Consider the following 23,123-nt stretch of genomic DNA (forward strand, 5'->3'; position numbering starts at 1 on the left):
AATCAAAGGAACATGTAACATGCGAGAGCTTTATGCTTTGCTGTACCCTGTCCTGTACTTGACACTGATGGGGGCCTGTTTTATCCCAAAGGCAACCCAGTTGACAGACAGGGAACTGCTGCTCTCAGAACTGTCTTCTTCTTATACTGCACTGCAGACAACTGGAGTCTTGGTGTGTGTGGGGTGTGTGTGTGTGTGTGTGTGTGTGTGTGTGTGTGTGTGTGTGTGTAGGGGCACCCTGTGCATTCAGGGCTGTTGAACACCCTCTCTGGTCTCCTTTCATTCACCACCAGTGGTACTGATCCCACCCATCGCCCTCAAGACCTGGACCCCAGGAAAGTGTCAGTCACACCCCATTGTCCCATCATAGAGCCACCTCCCCCGCTTGATGTTTCCGTTGGTTATTTTGTAGGAGAAGAGAGGGAGAGGCAGAGAATGGAGAGACACTACACTATCTCCCCAGTGTCCATGAAGCTTTCCCAGTGCCTCCATGGCATTCTCATGTGGTACCAGGGTTTGAACCCAGGGCCTCATGTGTGACCAAATATGTGTTCTGTTGGGCACACTGCCTCCCATCTCCTAGGAGATATTTTTTAGGGGGGAGTAGGGAGAGTGGGGAATCCTTCCCCCCATGCCCCTCTCTGTGCTGGCATGGATTCAATGATGTGTCTTTAGTATTCTGAGCCCAGATTATTGCTTTTTTTTAATTTTTCTGTGAGTTAAAACAGCCCAGGGTCTTGTCAGCAAAATGGGGGAAATACTTCATCCCCACTTCAGAACGGCCAGCTGAAACCTGACAGTTGATGGGACCCCATGTGGGCAAGTCACATCCCACCTGACAGAGCTGATCAAACACATCTCTGCCCGAGAGGACCCTCTCCCCGGTGCGGGGATTAAGGCTTTCTCCAGCTCTTTCCCTGACAGCGTCTCCATCTCCCTAGGGAGATGGCTCTGCCCCATCCATCAGGCTGCAGAGGACAGCCCGGGCCATGAATCTCCAGAAACTTCAATCCCTGCTCCCCCACTCCCCGACTGCTGCCACCTGGGACCCTTCCTGTGCTCAGGAGCTCCCCCCTCCCAGAACTCACTCTCAGCTCCAGTTCACAGGAGGTCTCCTCACCAGCAGGAGAGGAGGAGGCGGCGCTGGTATAATCTGGCACTTACTTTGTGCCCAGCACTGAATGGGACACTTTGCTGATGTCACCGTCACCTTGCTGGTCAGGGCCTGAGGCCAGTCCCTTCAGGGGAGCAGGACACTGAGTCCAGAAAGCTAGACTGGGCCTCTGAGGCTGGCCTCTGAGTCCCAAGGGATATATGTTCTCACAAATGCCTTTCTTGCTCTTAGCATTATCTTTCTGTCCTTTCCTTCTTTCTGCTTTTTCTTTTTCCTTCTATTCCTCCCTTTCTGCCTTCTTTTTTTCCTCCCTCACTCCATTCCTTATTCTTCCTTTATTTCCCTCTTTTCTTCCTCTCCTCCTCCCTTTCTTTCTTTCTTTCTTTCTTTCTCTCTCCCTCCTTCCTTTCTTCCTTCTCTCCCTCTTTTCTTGCTTTCCCTCCCTCCTTCCCTCCTTCCTTCCTTCCTTCCTCCATTCCTTCCATCTCTCCATTTCTGCTACTAGATTATAGAGCTATATTTCTTCTGTGCACATGCTCATACTAGAAATGGCATCTCTTCTCTCCCTAGACGTTACATGGCAACACGCTGTTAGCCCCAGGTGCCCTTGGCCTTATAGCCCCACAGTTTAAGAGCATGGACTTTGGCATGCGAGAGGCTTTGTTGTAAGGATCAAATAAGATAATGCGTGCAATCTACTCCACACAGTTCCTCGCAAGCAGTATGCACTCAAAGTCATTGTATTATTATTACTTTCCAAAGTGTGCCACCCTATCTCCAGAGCCTTCTGGCCCAGCCTCTGTGAGTTCTGAATCTTGGACTTCTTCCCCACAGGCCTAGGCTTCCCCCTAAAGTGAGTAAGCAGATCTTATAGACACAAACATACAAGTAACTGACTGTGCCTATGCTCAGTGTAAGAATACAAAGACAGTGCTGGGAATGAACGCGTTGTAATCTCCTCCCGGTGTTCTCCAGAAGGAATTAGACACAGTTCAGGGAGGGGGTCCGGGACTTGGGAGGAAGGCAGAGGACAGAGTATTTCTCACTCATCCTAGGAGGTCAGAAATATCTCACTTTGGCACGGCTGTCCAAATGTCAGGTATTAAGGGTGATTAAGTGCTAAGAACTGAACAGTCCAGGTAAGAGAACATTCCAGATGAGTGGTGACATTCACAGGGCACACACTGGGCAGCTGCCCACCACCCAAGGGTGTGTGGAGAAGGGCAGAGAAAGGTCTATGGGTGCCATAAGCTCATGCATTCAATCAGTTACCAAGTATTGTACACCCACTGCTGTGTCCCAGCTGCTGCAGTAAGTACCCAGTGAGGAGAAAACAATATCCTATCAGTCTGCCACGCTGAATCTTACGTTGCAGTTGAAAGCCCACAACCTATATAAATGATCCAAGTTGATGGTTGGCAGATTAGATCCACAACCCATCACCTGGAATCTGTGAATTTGTTTGATTATATGACAAAAAGGATGGATACTGCAGATGGAATTATGTTAATTGATTAACTGACATTAAAAGAGGGAGAGTATCCTAGATTATCAGAGTGGATCCACTGTATCCACAAGGATCCTTAAAAGTGGGATAAAGAGGCAGAAAAAACAAGTTCCCAGGGAAACCAGGAGAGATATAGCACTCTGAGGCTGGAGGAAGGGGCAACAAGCCAAGGAATGTGAGTGACCATCAGAATCCCAAGAAGCCAGAGAGGCAGACTATTCCCTGGAGCTTCCTGACAGAACATGGGCCAGGCAACACTTGGATTTTACCCACCCCTCCCTGAGGCCTTTGAACAACTCAGCTGTAGCAACTGATTTTGTTAAAAACCTTTGATGATCTGTTAGGGCGCCAGTTGAAAGCCAACAGAGATGGTGGTAAACAGCATGTTAGAAGAACAAGCCCTCGGGGAGGGGATTGCTGGTACCACATGCATATGGGCAGGGGATACATTTGTGTGCTGAATACTGCGGTCAGAAATGGCCTCTCAGGAAAGGTGACATTTGAACAAAGTCCTGGGGAAAGTGTTACAGACAGAGACCTGGTGGAGAAGGCACGTGGTGACTTACACGGGACTGGAATGATAGAGGTGATAGGAAGTGGCGAGGACCAGGAGGTGCCTCTGGAGCCAACGAGGGAAGAGGCAGGAAGAACTCTTTTATAATCCAACCTTCCTTCTCTGACTTCTCCTGGAAGACCCTTCATTTCCTCTCTCTCTCTCCCTGAACTCACTTAGCCTTGCCTCCTTCCACCTTCCTTGGACTCTGAGAGGCTGACTGCTTTCTGGGGGCCACTGCAAGTTGGGGGCGGGAAAGGGAGGGTACATGGCTTGTGCAGAGGCAGCCAAGCCCTGTCCTTGCCGGGTAGCTGCCCATCATAAAACCACAGAGGCCCATATATTTATAATCTCTGAGCTGGCAGGGTCAGCATCTTCCGAAGGTCTGTATAGCTGTCTGCACCCTACACAGCAGGGACCTGATCAAGGAAATGCATTAAGGAGAATGGGCAGGAGGAAAGGGTACCGCTCGCTGGTCAGCCTCCCTCCCTCTCAATTATTTATCACTCATCATTTCCAGCAAGTCGCTGGCTGTTTATTGGTGATCATCCATTATTGAAGCACTCACTTCCTAGGGTTGGAGCCAGGTTTTCGGGAGCTGGGGCTGAGGCGGACTCTGGAAAGCTGTTAGCCTAGCCCTAGGGAGCACGGGGTCTCCCGGGTGGCTGGTCATCCACGGAGGATACACCTTTTAATTGTTGGCTTTTGTGGGAGCCTGGGATTGGTCGAGATCCAGCCTGTGGTTTACCATTGGTAATTGACAGAGTCCTGATGCCTGAGGAGCCTGTGCGTGTGTTAAGTTGCTTCGTCCATTGGGGATGACTTTGGAACCCCAATGATGGCAAGGTTTTTGCTGTTCTGGATAGCTTGGTATGCCTTTAGACTCAGTCCTATAGACGGATATAGGATATTCTTCCCAACACATTCTGTGCCAGTAATTTGGTGATCAAATCAGAAGGACTGGCAATGACAGACCGATGGATTTATTTACCGCCGAGTTTTGCTTGGAATAAGTGAGCAACACCGCCATGAGCCAGAACCCTGGGAGGTATTATCCTCTACTGCTGACTTCCTCCTCCTCCTCCTCCTTTTCCTTCCTCTTCCTCTTCCTCCTCCTCCTCTCCCTCTTTCTTTTTCTTTGCCTCCACGGTTACAGCGGAGGCTCGGTGCCTGCACTATGAATCCAATGCTCTGTGGCCATTTTTTCTTCTTCTTTTTTTTTTTTTTGATAGGATGGAGAGAGGAGGGGAAGATAGAAAGGGAGAGAGAAAGACAGACAACTACAGACGTGCTTCACAGCTTGTGAAGCGTCCCCCCTGCAGGTGGGGTGATAGGGCCTCAAACTGGGATCATTGCCCAGGTCCTTGTGTTTAATACTATGTGCGCTTCACCCAGCCCCTATTCCTCTGCTTTCTTTTTTTCTTTCTTTCCAGGGTTATCTCTAGCACGCAGTGCCTACACTATGAATCCACTGCTCCAGAAGCCATTTTCCCCATTTTGTTGCCATTGTTGTTGTTATTGTTGTCATTGCTGTTGTTGTTGTTATTGGATAGGACAGAGAGAAATGGAGAGAGGAGGGGAAGACAGAGAGGGGAAGAGAAAGACAGACACCTGCGGACCTGCATCACCACTTATGAAGCGACTCCCCTCCCTGCAGGTGGAGAGCCAGGGACTCAAACTGGGATCCTTTTGTTGGTCCTTGTGGTTCAAGCCATGTGCGCTTAACCCGCTGTGCTATCGCCAGGCCCCCAGTTCTTCATTTTCTTATCACCCTGTCCTTCTTCCTGCCACCTCTACTTTGCTCTACGACTATGAAATCCACCTTCCTGTCTCTTAGTTTCTACTCTTGCTCTGTCTTCATCTGTTCTCTTCCTAGAAACCATAGGCCTATTCTAAAGACCAAAATCAGGTAGTATTACCCTCAGCCTCTGAAATCCTGTCTACTACAGTTGGCATTAACTTTTTGATGTACACGCTCACTACCAGGTCACTATCTCACACAGGAGAGTCCTTCTCTCATGACTCTGTCCTCCCTGGGTGTTACTCAGGCACTTGGCTCTTTTTGCACCAGTGATTTTGCACAGGCTTTTTCTTCCTGCAGGGTGCTTCCACTGCAGATCTGCCCACAACTGGACCCATCTCAAAACTGAAACCCAAGTTTTATCTATAACCTCTGTGGAGAGCCCCCACCCCTGGACTCTAGCTTGATCCCTTTGCCCTCCATGCCCTGCTCTTCCTTATCATTACTGGACTCTAGTTCCTTCTATATGGCTTTTAGATCTTTTGTCAACAGGAGGCTGATTTACTTACTTGTTTCTGTTTAAAAATATAGACTCCATCACTAGGTTGTAAATCTTTTTTTTTTTTTTTTTTTTTACCAGAGCACTGTTCAGCTCTGGTTTATGGTGGTGCAGGGGACTGAACCTGGGACTTGAAGGAGCCTCAAGCATGAGAGTCTGTTTGCATAGCCACTATGCTATTTACTCCCTCCCAGATTGTAATTTCTATAGGATTTTCACCAGTCCCTAAGACTTGGCAAGAGAAGAAGCTCAAACAACAGTACATAAATAAATAAGGTACCCATTTACAATCCCAAAATAATATGCATCTTCCACTTCTCACTCAACTCTCAGGGTCTGGTGACTATGCACCTTCACTTTGGTCTGTTAGCCTTCGAAAGGTTGCCCTTACCATGACAGAATGTGCTCAAATATTGCCACGTCAGGGACAACCTTTTGACATGCAGTCACCCCACTGTGGGACAACCTCAATAATTGCACCACTTTTCAGTTCACCCAACACCTGACATCTGAAGGTGTCTGCCATTTTGTTTTCTCAGTTGAATAACTAATGGGACTCAAGAGTTTTCCAGACTTCAGTTGAAATACTGATTTGGCCACTGGCTTAGTTACCCAAACTTAGACAAGGAGCTAAATTGCTATGACACTTGATGTCATTATCTGAAAAGTAGAAACAATGCCATTATCATCCTTTTGGGTGAACACATTTCCCAGCACTCAGATAGTAGACTGCTGAGTTCTGGGAAATTGTGTAGATGCAGTCACAGCCACCATGTTGTCCCCTCAGGGTACTGCCAGTTCCCATAAGAGTTGAAACGATATTCCCGGAGTACCTTTCCCAACCAATCCTGTCCCGACTTCCACTTCCGGTTTTTTATCCTATAAAGCCCGCTGCTGCTGCTGCGGGTCTGGTCTTTTTTGACTCGCTCTTCACCCTGGCACAGAAGAGTTGTTGCGTGTGGTGGGAGGCGGCCATTTTTGCTAGCTCCACGTGGCCCGAACTGCTGCACTCTCACCCAACTCTGAGGTGCCCGTGGGAATAAAAATTTGTGTTCCCTCTCCGCTCTGGATCTCCTCTCTCTCCTCCGTGTTGCAGCCCGACAGCTGAGAACAGTTCCTGACACTTAGTGAGTCTTCAGACTATTAGTGGTGCCCATTACGTGGATAATTGAAAGCAATCAGGAGCACATCTTGGAACCAGTGAGCTGGCTCACTGGTAGTGGCCTTCCTTGTGTATGTGAGGACCTGAGTTTGATCCCCAGCCCCACATGGGAGTAACAAAGTCAAAGCAAGTGGAATTTCATGTGCTTTACACTTATGCTGTCTATCATAAAATTTTTAATTGTGCTGGAAAGGTGACTCAGCAGTAGAGTATATGCTGGAGCCCCCCACACACACATTTAATCTCTAGCACTGCATGTGAACAAAATTGATAAATTAAGAGCATGTGCCTGGGGCCAGAGTGTCTGATTTTAGCTCCAGTCTACTAGCTCATGATCTAGCGACCCAGAGCAAGTGGTTTTATATCCCTGTGACTTAATTTCCTCATCTCTAAGGTCAAGATAATAAAAACACTCAGTCAATTCCCAGAATTGTCTTCAGAATGACGTGACTCAGCCCACGTGAGGTCCTTAGAGCAGAGACAAGCGCTCAGTACATGAGTTTACCTCTAGTCCAGCTACCCATCTTGAATCTGACCACTCTGTATTTCACCCTCCTCTTCAAGGGAACCCCAAATAATTACTCGTTCACCAGATACAAAGCCAAGCATACATAAAGCAAGAAACAACACCCAGAAGATGCTACAGCTGTGTCCTTGCTAAACTCTGGTGGCGAACACCCTGGGGAATATTGCTAATGCAACAGACTGTGCTTAGAATGTCCTAGACTATCAGAGTGGTTTGTCTTGATAAGTTCACTGGTTGCTGGGACATTCAGTTGAACATGGCACCTGTTGTCTGAAAGGAAAGAATAAGGTGTGTGTGTGTGTGTGTGTGTGTGTGTGTGTGTGTGTGTGTGTTCATGCATATTTATGAAATATTGGTTTTATCAAGCTAAACAGATACCTTTACTGCAAGGCTTCTTGGGGGACTTTGTCTAACTGATGTGTTTCAGAAACATCCAGATGGGATTCATAATGTGTCTCAAGACTGATTTATCTGTGGACATTATGTTTGGGAGCTTCTGCTAAGCATCTATTAGTGATGCCTCATATTCTACCTCTGCGGTACAGCAGTGGGGAAGCTCTGTTACAACTCAAGGCAAGTCAGTTGCTAAAAGTTTCAGGAGTGATCGACCAGTATGATGTTGGCACATTTGTGCACATCTCAAGTGTCCATAGAAAATCCCTTCAGGTCCCTAAACTCTTCTACCAGCTGAACCTGGCTCCCCAGGCACAGTGGAAGGCTCCCTCATTCTAATTGAGAAGCTCCAATTTCCATCACACTGGGTGGAATCTCAGTTTAGGCTTCTGGAAGAAAGGAATGGAGAAGAGACCAACAATTGTTGGCAATGTCCTCCATGTTCTATTTCTTTCTTTTTTAACATTACAAAAATTCTATTTACTTACTTATTGACTAGAGACAGACAGAAAGAAAACAATAGAAAAGGCAAAGAGAAATAGAGACACCAGAAGCCCTGCTTCACCACTAGTGAACCTTGCGGACCTGGGACTTGAACTTCGGCCCTTACACATTGTTAACATGTGCTCTCAACCAGGTATGCCATCACCTGGCCCTTACCTGGATCATATGGACTCTCTCAAGGCCAAAATAAAAGCTGATTACTTCAGTGTGTCTGGGACACAGCTCTAATCTAAAATAAATGTTCTCCCTCAGATGTTATCCTAAAAGCCTTCCAATGGTAATGTTCCAGCAATAGTTCACAGGCCTAAGTCACAGCTCCTGCAATGGTTGAGAAAAAAAAAAAAAGAAAGAAAGAAAGAAGGAAAAAAAGAGAAAAAGTCTGTCTTCACTTTTGTCATTCATAGCAGCAAAGATCTATGGGGTTTTTGTTGAACAGGGAATGGCTGCTTAACTCTGAGAGTAATTAACTTCATAGAATATTTCTATTGTTTCAGAGGTCTTCTTAATGCCCATATAATGTAATGAAAAACACAAATGCCATTAGCCAAATTACATTCAACTATTAAGACCAGGCTAGGAAGAACACTAATGAAATTGGGCCTCCAGAGTCCTCTCTCTGATCCCTCCCACGTTGGGGTGAGAATCTGCATGTTGATTGCAAAGGTTTGTGTCTTAATGTTTCCTTCAGCCTGTGTCTGGTAATACTCACCACAGAACACAACCACGCCTGAGGAAATTCAGAAGCAATTTTTACTCATCATTGGGTTAAGATAGTTTTATCCCAGATCAGAAAATACCTCTTTCCCACCGCCCCCTGGCCTGGCAAATAGCATTGATAATTGCTAGGTGATTTTCTCTGATTCAAGAATTAACTAATTGCTTCCCTCCCCCCCCCAACCCAATTATCTGATTTTTATGCATGGGGTGGAATCTTACTAAGTTTCCACTTAATCATGTATCGATGGCAGCTGAGGCACTAAGTGATGTAATTCATTGCCAAGAGACCTTTGATAGGAACCCGGTCTAAACTCCCACTCCTGTGGGTCCCGGGAAATCCCCTCATGCCATGAAAAACCTTGGCCCACATGAAAGGAAAGGGTATTTCAGATTTTTCCAGATACACACACACACACACACACACACACACACACACACACACACACACACAGGCACGTGAGAGTGAAATGGGGGGGGGCGGGTATTTGGCTGGGTTTGACCATCCAGTCAAACACAAAAACAACAGGACTTCCCACCCCAGCTGGTCACATACTCACACAGCCCTCATGGCTGCCAGTAACATGCCCAGGGTTTTTTATCTCTTTGTTTATTTCTTTTTCTTTTTTCTTTTTTTAACACATCCAGGAAGTTTGTGTGTGGTGATCTCTGAGTCAGAACCTTGTTCATTCTCAGCTAAGGCAAAAAAAAAAAGGGCCTGGGCTGATGTGAGAGTTTGAGGATGACCTTGGGATAACCAAGTTCCCCAAAAGCTCAGTGGTCTTCAAAGACTTCTCCGAGCCCAGCGTCGCTGCTCTGAGTGCTTCATCCACGCAGAAAGGCTTCCTTGTTCACGTCAGAGCAGCTGGCTTTTCTCTAGCCCGCATCTCCCTCCATGTGCACCCTGCCCAGACACCCATGTGGGGCCTCAATCCAACTGAAAGACTCCATCCCATAATCCATCCATCTTCTGAGCTCAGACGTCTACGTAAGCCCCTGGGTGGCTCCATCCATATGCCAGGCAATGGCAGACACATCTGGAACAGTTCTAAGCTCTTGAGTCTAGCTCACTGTGATCAACGGTGAGACCTTGTTTGAAATCAGTTTCTCCATTCCCTTAGCTCTTCTTGAGACCAGATAAGAGCTCCAGGTATTTTTTCTCTTTCTGCTTCTGGGGTGCTTCCCTGTCTCTTGTTGGTTTCTCTTTAGTGCCGTGTCACTAAAGAGAGACTGAGAGGGAGCAGGAAGCCTCACAGAGCTGAGCTGTGATACATTTGGCTGGGGCTTTTAAGGTTCCTTAGGAGTTCTGCAAAAAGTTTGTTATTTGGAGACAAGCCAGCACTGGTCTCCCAGACCAGTAAGAATCATATTAGAGGTGCCTATCTAGACAGGGTTGTCTCTCCTCCCGGATGGTAAAGAGCCACTCTGGGAGGGCTACACCTATACTGTGTCTGCTCTGCTCTCCTTAAGAGACACCCAAGAGAAGCCAAGAAGTTGTTGTGTGGTTGTGTCTGTCCTTTTCTCTCCCTCTGTATCTCTTCCTCCTCTCTCAATTTATCTCTGTCAGATCCAATAAAACGGGGAAAAAAAATGGCCATGGATTCATAGTGTCGGTATTGAGCCCCAGCAATAAAGCAAAAAAAAAAAAAAAAAAACACAATATTGTGGAGGACAATGGAGATGCTGGGCAGTGGTGCAGCTGGTTAAAGGTACCCAGTACCCTGCACACAAACACCTAAGTTCAATCCCCTGGTCCCCATCCACAGGGGGGAAGCTTCATTCATCAGTGGTAAATCAGTGCTGCAGGTGTCTCTCTTTCTCCTTCTTTCTCCTTCTCCTCCTTCTCAACTGAGTGCCCTGCAGAAAGGACACTTCACAAGCTGTGAAACAGATCTGCAGGTGTCTTTGCCTTTCTTTTTCCCTTTACGTCTCCCCCACCCCTCTCAATTTCTCTGTTCTGTCAATAGAAAAGAGAGGGGAAAATAAATAAAATAAGAAGGAAAGAGAAGGAGGGAGAGAGGGAGAGAGAGAGAGAAAGGAAGAGAGAGAGGGAGAGAGAGAGAAAGGGAGAGGGAGAGAGAGAGAGAAGAGAAGAGAAAGAAGATAAGAGAAGAGGAAGAGGGAGAGGAAGAGAAGAGAAGAGAAGAGAAGAGGAAGAGGAAGAGAAGAGGAAGAGAAGAGAAGAGAAGAGAAGAGAAGAGAAGAGAAGAGAAGAGAAGAGAAGAGAAGAGAAGAGAAGAGAATACAAAGGGTTTGGTTTCCAAAAAGTTGTCTAGTCACTCTATGTCACCTGCCCCTCCCCTTCCCAGGCAGCAAGGAGCCACAGAAGGTCGTGCACAGAGAAGTGTGAGTTGGGAGGGGCCTCAGCTCCAGGCAGATGGCCTGGCACACCTCTTCCCCTGGCCATGCTCTCCTCCCTTCACTGATCCACATCACCACCTTCCTCACAAGAACAAGGCTATTAAAATGTATTTTATGGATTTCCCCTTGGCCTACAAAACCTTGTTCCAAGCAGGGGGACATTTTCCCAAGCAAACCCTGACTGGGAGGTGGGCCAGGCCTCTGCCTTTCTGTTGGAAGTCTTTGGGGGCAGGGAGGTGGCTCTTGCAAGGGTCATGCGAGAGGCAGGGGTTTGTAGGAACATCTTCTGCAAGCTGGCCTCTCCCACCTGCCCAGCAGCACCAAGAAGTTTCCTGCTCTAAATATCTCAGGTGACACCTTCACTGTGTCCTCTGGGGAAGCTGTTGCTGATGGAGGGGGAGGGGGTGGAAGAGGGCCATGGAGACCCCAAGACATACCCTCCAGCAAATCCAACCTAACAGCCTTAATCTCACCCCCACTGGTGGAGGCAGCAGAAAAGCAGAGATGATTTATGGCTTCCCTTGGAGGAGGAAGAAGAGGAGGAGAAGGAGGAGGAAGAAAAAGCTCTCATCCTTCTCCTTGAGGGGCTCCCTTTGAAACCAGAAACCCCTCTCCCTTGGCAGGAGGAATGCTACATGTACACTTTTCACCCTCTTCCCCTTCCCGAGGAAGGGTCCGGGAAGTTTCCTCTTGGATCTGCCTCTAGGGGAGAAGGGAGGGCACGCCACAAAGGAGCTGGGGACCTGGGCTGGCTATCTGCTTGGGGGGGGGGGGTCTAGGAGGGTGGGGGCGTGTGCACATATCTAGGCATCACACCTGCTCATGTGTCTGTGTGCATGAGTGTTGAAGCCCATGTATGTATCTGTGTGTGTGCAGGAGCTGTGCTCACATGTATGCAGGCTTGAATCACAAATGACTGCTTCGGATGTCAATACCTACTCAGTTCTGTGACTTGGGTGGGGCTTCCTGCACTAGCGTGTTCTTGGGCAAAATTCTTTTTTTTTTTTTTGCCTCCAGGGTTATCTCTGGGGCTCATTGCTGGCACTACAAATCCACTGCTCCTGGAGGCCATTTTTACTATATATATTTTTTTGATATGGCAGAGAGAAATTGAGAGAGGAAGGGGGAGATAGAAAGGGAGAGAGAATGACAGACACCTGCAAACCTGCTTTGCTGCTTGTGAGTTATCTCTCCCTACAGTCTGGGAGCTGGGGGGGGGCTCGAACCCGGATCCTTACACTTAGTAAGGATGTGCCACTGTCCAGTCCCCTTGGGCACAATTCTGGGGGCAGGGGACAGGTACTGAGCTCCCTGGGTGCTCTGAAACATTATTTGAGGGCTGAAGTGGGAGTTGGATGGTTGGAAACTGAGTTCTGGTGCTGGGAGGAGGGAGCAGTGGGTTATGAAAGGGGGCAGTCTCTGGAGAAATAAGGAATTGGGAGACACAGCAGTAGCCAGGGCTGCTTAGCTGATGGTGTGGACATGGCTTCCGCTGGGCTCCGTGGGTCCAGTGGTACCTGGACCTGCCAGATATGAGCAGCCAGGTGTGGGGGACAATGCCTGTTTCCTAAATTAACAGCGGTCAGATTTGAGTTGGAGTCCATTTACAATGATATCACACTTGGACTGGAGTTGGTGGATTGCACCAAAGTAAAAGACTGTGGTGGGGCCAGGGGGAGGGTTCAGGTCCTGGAACATGCTGGCTGAGGAGGCCCCAGTGGGGGTTGAATTGTTATGTGGAAAACTGGGAAATGTTATGTATGTACAAACTATTGTATTTTATGGTCGACTGTAAACCATTAGTTCCCCAATAAAGAAATAAAAAAAATGATCAGTGTGACAGAAAAAAGAAGTCCCTTATGAACTAAATACTCAGTGAAAAAGACATTCCTCATATACAAATTCCCAAAGTGATTCCACAGACAAAAGTATAAATGCTGAACAGGCTGGTGATGAAATTGTGGTGTTGGGGGCCAGGCGATAGCACAGCAGGATCAGTGCACATAGTACAAAGCGCAAGGACTGGTGTAAGGATCCGGGTTGAGCCCCCGGCTCCCCACCTGCAGGGAGGTCGCCTCACAGGTGGTAAATCAGGTCTGCAGGTGTCTATCTTTCTCTCCCCCTCTCTATCTTACCCTCCTCTCTCCATTTCAATGTCCTGTCCAACAACAACAGCTAAAATAACAATAACAACAACAACAACAAGGGCAACAAAAGGGGAAAAATGGCCTCTAGGAGCAGTGGATTTGTAGTGCAGGCACCGAGTCCCAGTGATAACCCTGGAGGCAAAAAAATAAAATAAAATAAAATAAAATAAAATAAAATAAAATAAAGTCAAATAAATTATAGTTTTGGAGTAAGCCCCTCCCCACAGGAATTTTCACTCTTTACCGTGACAGTGAGAGAAACTGACCAGGCTTGGTTCATGTTTATGACATTGTTCAAACATATTTGTATTTAGAAATATTTTGGGGTGTGTGTGTGTGTGTGTGTGTGTGTGTGTGTGTGTGAATTTTCCAGATGTTATGGGCCTTTTGTTAGGGGGAGATTCCTACCAGAGAGCCCTAACCACTACTTCTCTGGAACCTGCAAGTTTTGTGACCAGGAACCTTTGGGTTTTTTTGTTATTTTTATTTGTTTGTTTTTCGTCCCACTGCTGAGAGGGAAAAGTATGTAGAGAACATCTGAAGAAATCAGGCCCTTTGGTGACTTTATCTAGAGGGAGAAGAAAAGGAAATAGTAGTAGGTGTGGGCTGGGCTCAGAGAGGAAGTGAAAGAAGGGCCAGCTTTCTCACCGTGCTGCCACTTCCCCCAGGCGCCTCTATGTGCCTGCTTTTGCTTTTCCTGAGTGTAAGTTTACAGGATTGAAGCCATGGTCTCCCTCCTCGCTTCCTTGTGGAGTTAACATGAAGAACCAGACACTGTGGTGGTGGTGAGGGCGTGGGGGGGGTGGAGGGGGGCATTTCCAATCTCATCTCCTTTGCAACACTTGGAAGACGGTGAAAGAAAGTGCTGGAAAGAGTATCTCTCTGCTTCCAGACATGGGCTGGGCTTTCATTTCCTTCCTTCCTTTTTCTTTCTTTCTTTCTTTCTTTCTTTCTTTCTTTCTTTCTTTCTTTCTTTCTCCTCCAGGGTTATCACTGGGGCTTAGTGCCTGCACTACAGATCCACTCCTCTGGGTGGTCATTTTTTCCATTTTGTTACTGTTGTTGTTATTGTTGTTGTTGTTGTTGAATAGGACAGAGAGAAATGGAGAGACGAGGGGAAGACAGAGAGGGGGAGAGAAAGACAGGCACCTGCAGACCTGCTTCACTGCCTGCGAAGTGACCCCGTGCAGGTGGGGAGCCGGGGGCTCAAACCGGGATCCTTATGCCGGTCCTTGTGCTTTGAGCCATGTGCTGCGCTTAACCCACTGCGCTACCGCCTGACCCCCCTTTTATTCCCTTCAGTGTTTTATTTATTAACACAAGATAGGGAGGGAGGGAGGGAGGAAAGAAAAGAGAGGAGGGACAGAGAGAGGAAAAAAAAAAAACGAGAAAGAGAGAGGCATCAGAACATCATTCTAGCACACGGGATGCCAAGGATCAAATTCAGGGCCTCATGTTCCCAAGTTTAGGGCCCTGTGCCACTAGGCTTATGTCTGGGGTTCAGTACTAGCATAACAACTCAACAGATCCCAGATACCATTTTTCCCTTTTTTTCAATTTTATTTTGTTTATTTTCCTTTCTTTTTTTGTTTTTGTTTGAGAAAGAGAAAAATTGAGAAGGGGGTACATAGATTTAGAGAGAGATACCTGCAGTACAACTTCACCACATATGAAGCATCACCCCCTGCAAGTGGGGACTGAGGGCTTGAACCTGGCTCCTCAAGTGAGCTTGATGAAACATAACTTGGCCCCAAAGAGTCTGCTTTTTTCTTTTTCCTTTTCCTCAAGTACTAGATCCTCTCACATGTTACATACTATGGTTCCCAAGCCAACTCTTTCATTCTTTCCATTTCATGCAGGGGTTGGGGGTAAAAACAGAGAGAGAGAGACAGAGAGACAGACAGAGACAGACAGAGAGAGAGAGCACAGCTCCACCCCACAATCCACAGAGCCCCCTAGTGCCCAGTGCTGGTTTTAATGCTCCCATGTGGTCCCGGGCTTGCACCCACAGCCTCCTGCATGGCAGCAGGGTATGTGTCCTGGTTGGTGAGATCTCCCCATCCCAGCAGGGACCTGTTCCTTTTCTCTGCTACTCAGTCATGGATATGACTTTTAAAAATATATATAAATTTTACCTTTATTTATTGAATAGAGACAGCCAGATATCCAGAGGGAAGGAGATGACAGAGGGGGAAAGATAGAGAGACACCTGCAGCACTGTTTCACCACTAGCAAAGCTTTCCCCCCTGCAGATGGGGATGGAGGGCTCGAACCTGGATCCTTGCACATTGTAACATGTGCTCAACAGTTGCATCACCACCCAGCCCCCATCAGCCATGGATGTAAACACTGTTAGTAATTAATATTTGCAAAGCACTTACCATAGGCTGGGCCTTCTGCCTAAGGAGTATAGGCTTTATCTCCGTTAATCCTTTCAACAAAGTTGCAAAGTGAGTTGTTATTATCTTCAGCTCCCGCTGGAGGCTCTTGGAAGTCATGTGCTCAGCAGGAACTGGTTAGTAAGCCTAAGGGCTGAGAAGCCAGGATTCCACAGGCCTGGAACCAGAATTAGCATTTGGAGTCAGAAACTGGACTTCAGTTTTCCTTAATTTTTGTTTCCTCTCTGGGGCTTTGACCTCTCCAGCCTACCTGTTTTCAGACCAAAAGAATGAGAGAGGGGGAGAGGGAGAGACACCACAGCACCAAGGTTTAAACCTATGTCCATGGCAAAGTCGGAACCTGACCAGGTGAGATGCCTTGCCAGTTAGACCTCAACTTTCATAATTTCTTTTTCTTTAAAGAAATCTATTTTTATTATCTTTATTTATTTATTGGATAGAAACAATAAGAAATTGAGAGGGGAGGGGGACAGAGAGAGGGAGAGAGCCAGAGAGATGACTGCAGTCCTGCTTCACCACTCACAAAGCTTTCCCCCTGCAGGTAGGAACTGGGGGCTTGAACCCGGATCCTTGTGCTTTGGAACATGTGCGTTCAACCAGGTGCACCACCAGCCAGCCCCAACCTCTATTTTCTTTGCACTGAGTGGATGCTCTCCCCAAAAAAGATATTGTGTTGTTAGGGTACTTCAAAAGAGGTAAAGGGGACTAGAATAAGGGGCATCTATCCATCACCTAACTCCTTTTTCTAGTTACCTATGCACACATGAATTCAGGACCACCCCTGAATATTGTTGTTATGTGTAAGACTCTCCATATGACTAGTATTTATAGGAACCCCAACCTTGCTATTATTTATAGGAATTTCTGAAGTATTTGAAGACTGCATGTCTCATAAGGTAAATGAAGGATCTCTTTCTTTTCTTTCGTTCTTTTTTTTTTTTTTTTTTTTGCTACTGGTGTTATTGCTGGGGCTTGGTGGCAGCACTATGCATCCACTACTCCAAGCAGCCATTTTTTCCTTTTTATTGGATAGGACAGAGAGAAATTGAGAGAGGAGGAGGATAGAGAGGGAGAGAGACAGAGAGACGTGTGCAGACCTGCTTTGCAGCTTGTGGAGTTTTCCCCTGCAGATGGGGAGCCGGGAGCTCGAATGGGATCTTTTCACTAAGTACTGTGGGTGCGTGACCAAGTTCACCACCGCCCAGCCCCCTTTATTTATTTTCTGAACTGAAGATACAGGTCAATCTCAGACTTTACAAACAAGCTCACCAGATAACAAAGCCCTTTTCAGCCCACCTGCAATCACCCAACTTCTTCTTGCTCTGAAAAAGGGTTTTCCAAAGAAGGTGCCATGGGGCATCCACATAGGAACCAGAGGAAATATTTAGACTTATGTTAAGTATTTATTATTTATGAAGTGTTTCTGAGCCTGACCCAAGACCTACTCAATGTTAGTGTCTGGAATGGGAGTTTACATCTCTAACAAGCTCTCTGGTAAATGTGTGGGCTTGTAATTGCTTCTAAACAGGTCACTCAAGGACAGTAATTCACAAAGCATCTATGTTAAAACAAACAAACAAAAATCTTTTCTCTTCAAAAGAAGGTCCCATGGCCAAAAAGAGTCAGAATAAGCTAATGATCAAAATCCCTTTGGGGATCTGCAAAATGTGTTAGCACATTAGAAACTCTAAAAGTTCCCAGGCAGAGAAATGTATTGAAGAAAGGAAATATATAACAGTACTTCCCACATATATCTTGTGATAAATGGTTTTGTCTGTATTTTACCAGCCCACCCCCCACTGCTCCTTCCCCTGGGCCACCTCTGAAGCCTGATAGAAAATCAGGGATCACAAGCTGGAGAGATAGCACAATGGTTAAACAAAATAGATTCCATGCCTGAGGCACCAAAGGTCCCAGGTTCAATCCCTAGCACCACTGTAAGTCAGAGCTGAGCAATACTCTGGTAAAAATAAATAAATAAGAGGGGCAGGTGGTGGCACATCTGGTTAAGTGCACTTAATACTACTGGTTAATACTAAGCACAAGGACCTGTACAAGGATCCAGGTTCGAGCCCCCCCACCCCCGGCTCCCCACCTGCAGGGGGGATGCTTCACAGACAGGTCTGCAAGTGTCTCTCTTTCTTTCTCCTTCTCTAACTCCCTCTCCCCTCTCAATTTCTCTCTGTCCTATACAATAAAAAGGAAAAAAACTGAGCAATGGATTTGTAGTGCCAGCACTGAGTCCCAGCAGTAACCCTGGAGGGCAAAATCAATCAATCAATCAATCAATCAATCAATCAATCAGTGGTCTTCAGAGCAAATCTGAAAATTCTGAGGAAAAATTCATCTAAATAATGGCCAGGGGCTGGGTGATGCTGCGTCCAGTAGAGCACACATGTCACGATGAACAAGGACCTGAGTTCAAGCTCTGGGACCTCATCTTCTGGGTGGGGGCAGGAGGCGAAGTTTCACAAGTGACAAAGCAGTGCTTCAAGCGTCTCTGTTACTCTCTCCCTTACTCCCCCTTTCCTCTCAATGTCTCTCTCTTTACAAAATAAAATAAAGATAAATAATAATGGATACAAGTGCCTCTGTGAAGGCGTTAATGGAAATGAAAAGAAAGAAAGAAAGAAAGAAAGAAAGAAAAAAAAAAGGATCCTGACTGGAAAGGTGTGTTGGGGAGTTAATGGGAACCCACACACCTCTGTTGGAAACTCTCCGAAAGTGCACTTAGGAGCACCTCAAAATAGCACACTTAATCCTCCACGCCTGACTCAGGCCTGGGGAAGGCCGGGCCTCTGTGATTCAGCCTCTGGCTCCAGGCTCAGACTCTTGGGCTTGCCTCTTGGCTGGTGCTGAAGTCAGGCCTCTGCTCAGCTCTCAGGTTCCCGGGTTGAAGGGCTCAGATTCGCCCCATAATTCAAGAGCTGTCCCCACACTTACTCACACACGCCCTCCCCGCAGACCAGGCTCCCAGGGCCCTACCACAGAGGCCTTTCCTGAACATGAAGAACTTGTCACTTGGTGCCAAAGTGGACAGCAGCTGGCCTGAGTCACTCCAGTTTCCTCCCTCTCTCTTCTGCCCTCCTTGGTCAGAACCAGCAGTTCACGGTGAGGGGAGCTGAATCAGCCTCGGCGTCCTGGGGCCTCTCGCCTTCAAGAAATCCCATGGTGAAGTAAGAGACAGAAAGGTTGCCTCTTGCTCTGTTCAGAGCTCCCTAACATTGCCTCAGGGTGGTGGGGGAAGGGTGAGGACAAATGATCGATGATTAAGAAATTGACTCAAACGGTGAATCAAGCTCACGTGTCATGGTGAGGCTGTTTTATGGGGCACAGGCACGCAGTTGGAAGTTGGAGTCTACTCTAAATGTGTCTTCTTCTTTTCTTTCTTTCTTTCCTTCTTTCTTTCTTTTTTTTTTTTTTTTTTTTTTTTTTTGGCTTTAGTGTTTCTTTCCAGTTTGTCACACCATGATTAATCCAGCTCATGAATCTGTTTGCTCAAGTTTGAACTTGATGTGGGCACTCAGGAAGCAGAAAGATGGTCTTCCGGTGTCCTTCTGTGTGTCTGGCACAGGGATAGGCACTCAAGAGAATCTGAACTTGTTATGTTGCTTTAATATTTGGTAGATTGATAGCTGTAAATTCCTCCTCCTCCTCCTCCTCCTTCTCCTCTTCTTCTTTTGCCACCAGGGTTAAGTGCCAGCACTACAAATCTACTGCTCCCAGTGGCCTTTTTTTTTTTTTCTTATTAGACAGGACAGAGAGAAAAGGAGAGATAAGGACATAGAGAGAGGGAAAGAACTCCCAAAGGGAAGCCTCCTGCAGGTGGGGAGCAGGGGCTCAAACTTGGGTCCTTGTGCTTGATACTCTGTGCACTTCACTGGGTGCACCACCTCCCTCCCAGCCCCAGTGAGGGTGTGTCTTCCTATCTTCTCTTGAAACTGAGCACTTACAAATAAGTGCTCAACAAACTGTGGCAGGCAGTTAGGCTTTCTCTGTGGCATCTCAGGACACCAAGAAACTGAAGGGGAAAGAAAGAAAAAAAAAAAGTTCTTATGCCCTACTCTTAAAAGTCCCAGGATGTTAACCTCCACCCCGAACCTGTTGATTAGCTATTCCAGATGAAAGGAGAAAGAGAAAAATGACTTCACCTCTCAGACATCCCTATGGCATGAGCCCATTCCTAAAGATCTGGCTACCTCTCCAGTGGGTGGAGAAGGAGGGATTTGCTACTGTCTTTAATCTACCAAGTCTGCCTTTCAGAGCTGTTAAGAGGATTATATGTGGTGATTTATACAAAGTGCCTGGTGTGTGTGTGTGTGTGTGTGTGTGTGTGTGTGTGTGTGTTTGCACAATAGGTAGGCAGGTCACCCATTCTCCTCTGGGTAAATAAGAGTTCTTTGGCTAGCAGAGATTGGTCTGGGGACTCAGCACCCTGGGCAATAGCCCATATGGAGTTGAGCAAGAAATACCCGGCACAGCTTTGCAAAGCAGCCCTGCCTGACCTATGGAAAGATCCAGTGATGCCTTCCATCAGGCCAGCCTGGTCACTAGCCCTTCTCATTCTGCTCTTAGCACTGTCATATCCCCCCTGGGGGAGCCCTCTCCACCCACTCCCCTGCAGCACCAGTCAGTCCACCACTGCCTACCTCCCTCTCCCCCACCTCCCCACCCCAAACACCATCCTGTAATCCAAGTTGAGAGAATCAGTTATTCTCTCCCTCCAATCTGAACTGTAAACTCGGGGGCCAGGCGGTGGTGCACCTGGTTGAAAGCACGTTACAATGCACAAGGACCTTGAGCTCCTGGTTCCCCCTGTAGAGAGAAAGTTCTGCAAGTGGTGAAGCAGTGCTGTAGGTCTCTCTCTCTCTCTCTCTCTCCCACACACACACTTTCCTCCAGGGTTGCTGCCAACACTACAAATTCTCTGCTCCTGGTGGCTATTTTCTTTTCTATTTTATTGGATAGGACATAAATTGAGAGAGGAGGGAAAGACAGAGAGCGAGAGAGACAACTGCAGACCTGCTTCATCACTTGCTAAGCTTCCCACCTGCAGGTGGGGAGCTGGGACTCAAACCAGGATCCTTGCAGGGGTCCTTGCACTTAGTACTAAGTGCTTAACTGGGTGTGCCACTGCCCAGCCCCTCTCCCTCCCTGTCTATGTCCCTCTTCCCTCTTGATTTCTGGCTGTCTCTAAACAATAAACAAATAAAGATAATAATAATAATATTAAAAAATGTAGTTTGTTATATTTATTTATTTTCCCTTTTGTCACCCTTGTTGTTTTTGTTGTTGATGATGTTGTAGTTGTTGGATAGGACAGAGAGAAATGGAGAGAGGAGGGGGAAACAGAGGGGGAGAGAAAGATAGACACCTGCAGACCAGCTGAAGCGACTCCCCTGCAGGTGGGGAGCCGGGGCTCAAACTGGGATCCTTACACCGGTCCTTGTGCTTTGCACCACGTGCGCTTGACCACTGCGCTACTGCCCATCTCCCAACAATAAACTTTTAAGCACCTCACAGGCCAGAGATCATTAGTGATTGTTCACTTGCAATGCGGTTCTCATGTGCCGTCCACACACAGATTTCATGTTGGCATATGCCTTGCCACTGCTGACATCTCATCCTTCTGTTCTCTGAGCTCCTGGAGACTCTCCCCATAAAGACACTTTGGTGCATGTTAACCAGACCTCTGAGAAGGCGGCCTCTCACTGGGATTTTGTCCTTGATGTTCTCACACCTCTCCACTGCCTTCCTCAACTGCCTTAGCCCAAAAGTTGGTGAAGTGTCATCTTTAGCATTCAGGATGGGTTTTATTTTGTTTGTTTGTTTTTTGTTTTCCCCTTTCTGGGTCAAATGAATAGCAACTGATTCAGTGAAAAAATAAAGAAAAAAAAAAAAGCTTGTGTAGGTAGGTGTTGGCATCAGTCAGTTCAAATCAGTTTTAAAGTCAAGCTGCGTGACCTTGGTCAAGTTCACTCACTGTCTGAGTCTCCACGGACTTAGAAATTAAAATGATGCCTACGTGGCCAGTATGTGCTGTGTTCCTTCTCCCTAGCACGAGGGTCTCCTGCCTGAGCTAAGCTTTGGGAGAAGGTGGACACAGCTAAGGCATAAACCCTACCATTATGGGGTTTGTAACTGGAGAGGCCAGACAAAGCCACACTGCAAATGGACGCTGTGAGTGGGAAACTATCCCCCAGTATTCTGAAATGAATACCTTCCACAGGCCAACTCACACTGCTCTTCAAACCCTTGCAAGGAACACACAGAGCTGGTGGACAGGTGTGCAGTGTGGTGCCTCCTTGTGTAGCTAAGACTCCAGTGCAGACTTGTCAGACTCCAAACCCATGTTCTATTATTATTATTATTATTATTATTATTATTATTAATTTGATAGGACAGAGAGAAATTTAGAGGGAAGGGGAATACAGAGGGAGAGACAGGGGGCCTTGGTGGTGGTGCATCTGGTTGAATGCACATGTTATGATTCCCAAGGATCTGGGTTCGAGCCCCCCCCGATCCCTGCCTGCAAAGGGAAAGCTTTGCAAGTGGTAAAGCAGGGCTGCAGGTGTCTCTCTGTCTCTCTCCCTCTCTATCTCCCCTTTCCCTCTCAATTTCTGGCTATCTCTATCCCATAAATGAAGATAGTAAAAAAAAAAAATGTTAAGGGGTGGTGGGTGGTGGTGCACCTGGTTGAGCGCACATGTTACGATGCACAAGGACCCAGGTTCAAGCCTCTACTCTCCACCTTCAGGGTGGGGGGAAGATTTGTAAATGGTGAAGCAGGGCTGCAGGTGTTTCTCTTACTCTCTTTTTAAAAAAGTTTTATTATCTTTATTTATTGGATAGAGACAGCCAAAAATTGAGAGGGAAGGGGAGGAAAGAGAGACAGAGAGACACCTAAAGACCTGCTTCACCACTTGCAAAACTTTCCTCCTACAGGTGGGGCTGGGGGCTTGAACCTGGGTCCTTAGGCATTGCAATATGTGCACTCAAGCAGATGTGCCACCACCCGGCCCACCTGTCTCTCTTCTTTATTATCCCCTTCCCACTCAATTTCTGGCTGTCTCTATCCAATAAATAAAGATTAAGGGAGTCGGGTGCTAGCACAGTGGGTTAAACACAGGTGGCACAAAGCGCAAAGACCAGCGTAAGGATCCTGGTTCGAGCCCCCGGCTCCCCACCTACATGGGAGTCGCTTCACAGGTGGTGAAGCAGGTCTGCAGGTGTCTGTCTTTTTCTCCCCCTCTGTCTTCCCCTTCTCTCTTCATTTCTCTCTGTCCTATCCAACAACAATGACATCAATAACAACAATAATAAGAACTACCATAATAAAACAAGGGCAACAAAAAGGGAATCAATAAGTAAATATTTAAAAAGATTAATAAATAAATAAAGCTTAAAGAGAGAAAATAGAGGGAGACCTGAAGCCCTGCTTCA

The 23,123-nt window shown here is 47.0% G+C and overlaps 1 long non-coding RNA gene across 1 annotated transcript in view; it reads right to left on the reverse strand.

Moving 5' to 3' along the window:
* Window positions 1–19,868, reverse strand: part of LOC132538993 (uncharacterized) — a 28,191-nt gene extending 8,323 nt beyond the window's left edge. The window contains exons 1-3 of the long non-coding RNA XR_009550312.1: window positions 18,666–19,868; window positions 16,950–17,002; window positions 15,663–15,837 (exon numbers count right to left, since the gene is read on the reverse strand). This is a non-coding gene — a long non-coding RNA (uncharacterized LOC132538993). The remainder of the gene's footprint in view (window positions 1–15,662; window positions 15,838–16,949; window positions 17,003–18,665) is intronic.
* Window positions 19,869–23,123: the final 3,255 nt, after the last annotated feature.

Source organism: Erinaceus europaeus, chromosome 6 (assembly GCF_950295315.1).
Source record: "Erinaceus europaeus chromosome 6, mEriEur2.1, whole genome shotgun sequence".
Classification (NCBI taxonomy): domain Eukaryota; kingdom Metazoa; phylum Chordata; class Mammalia; order Eulipotyphla; family Erinaceidae; genus Erinaceus; species Erinaceus europaeus.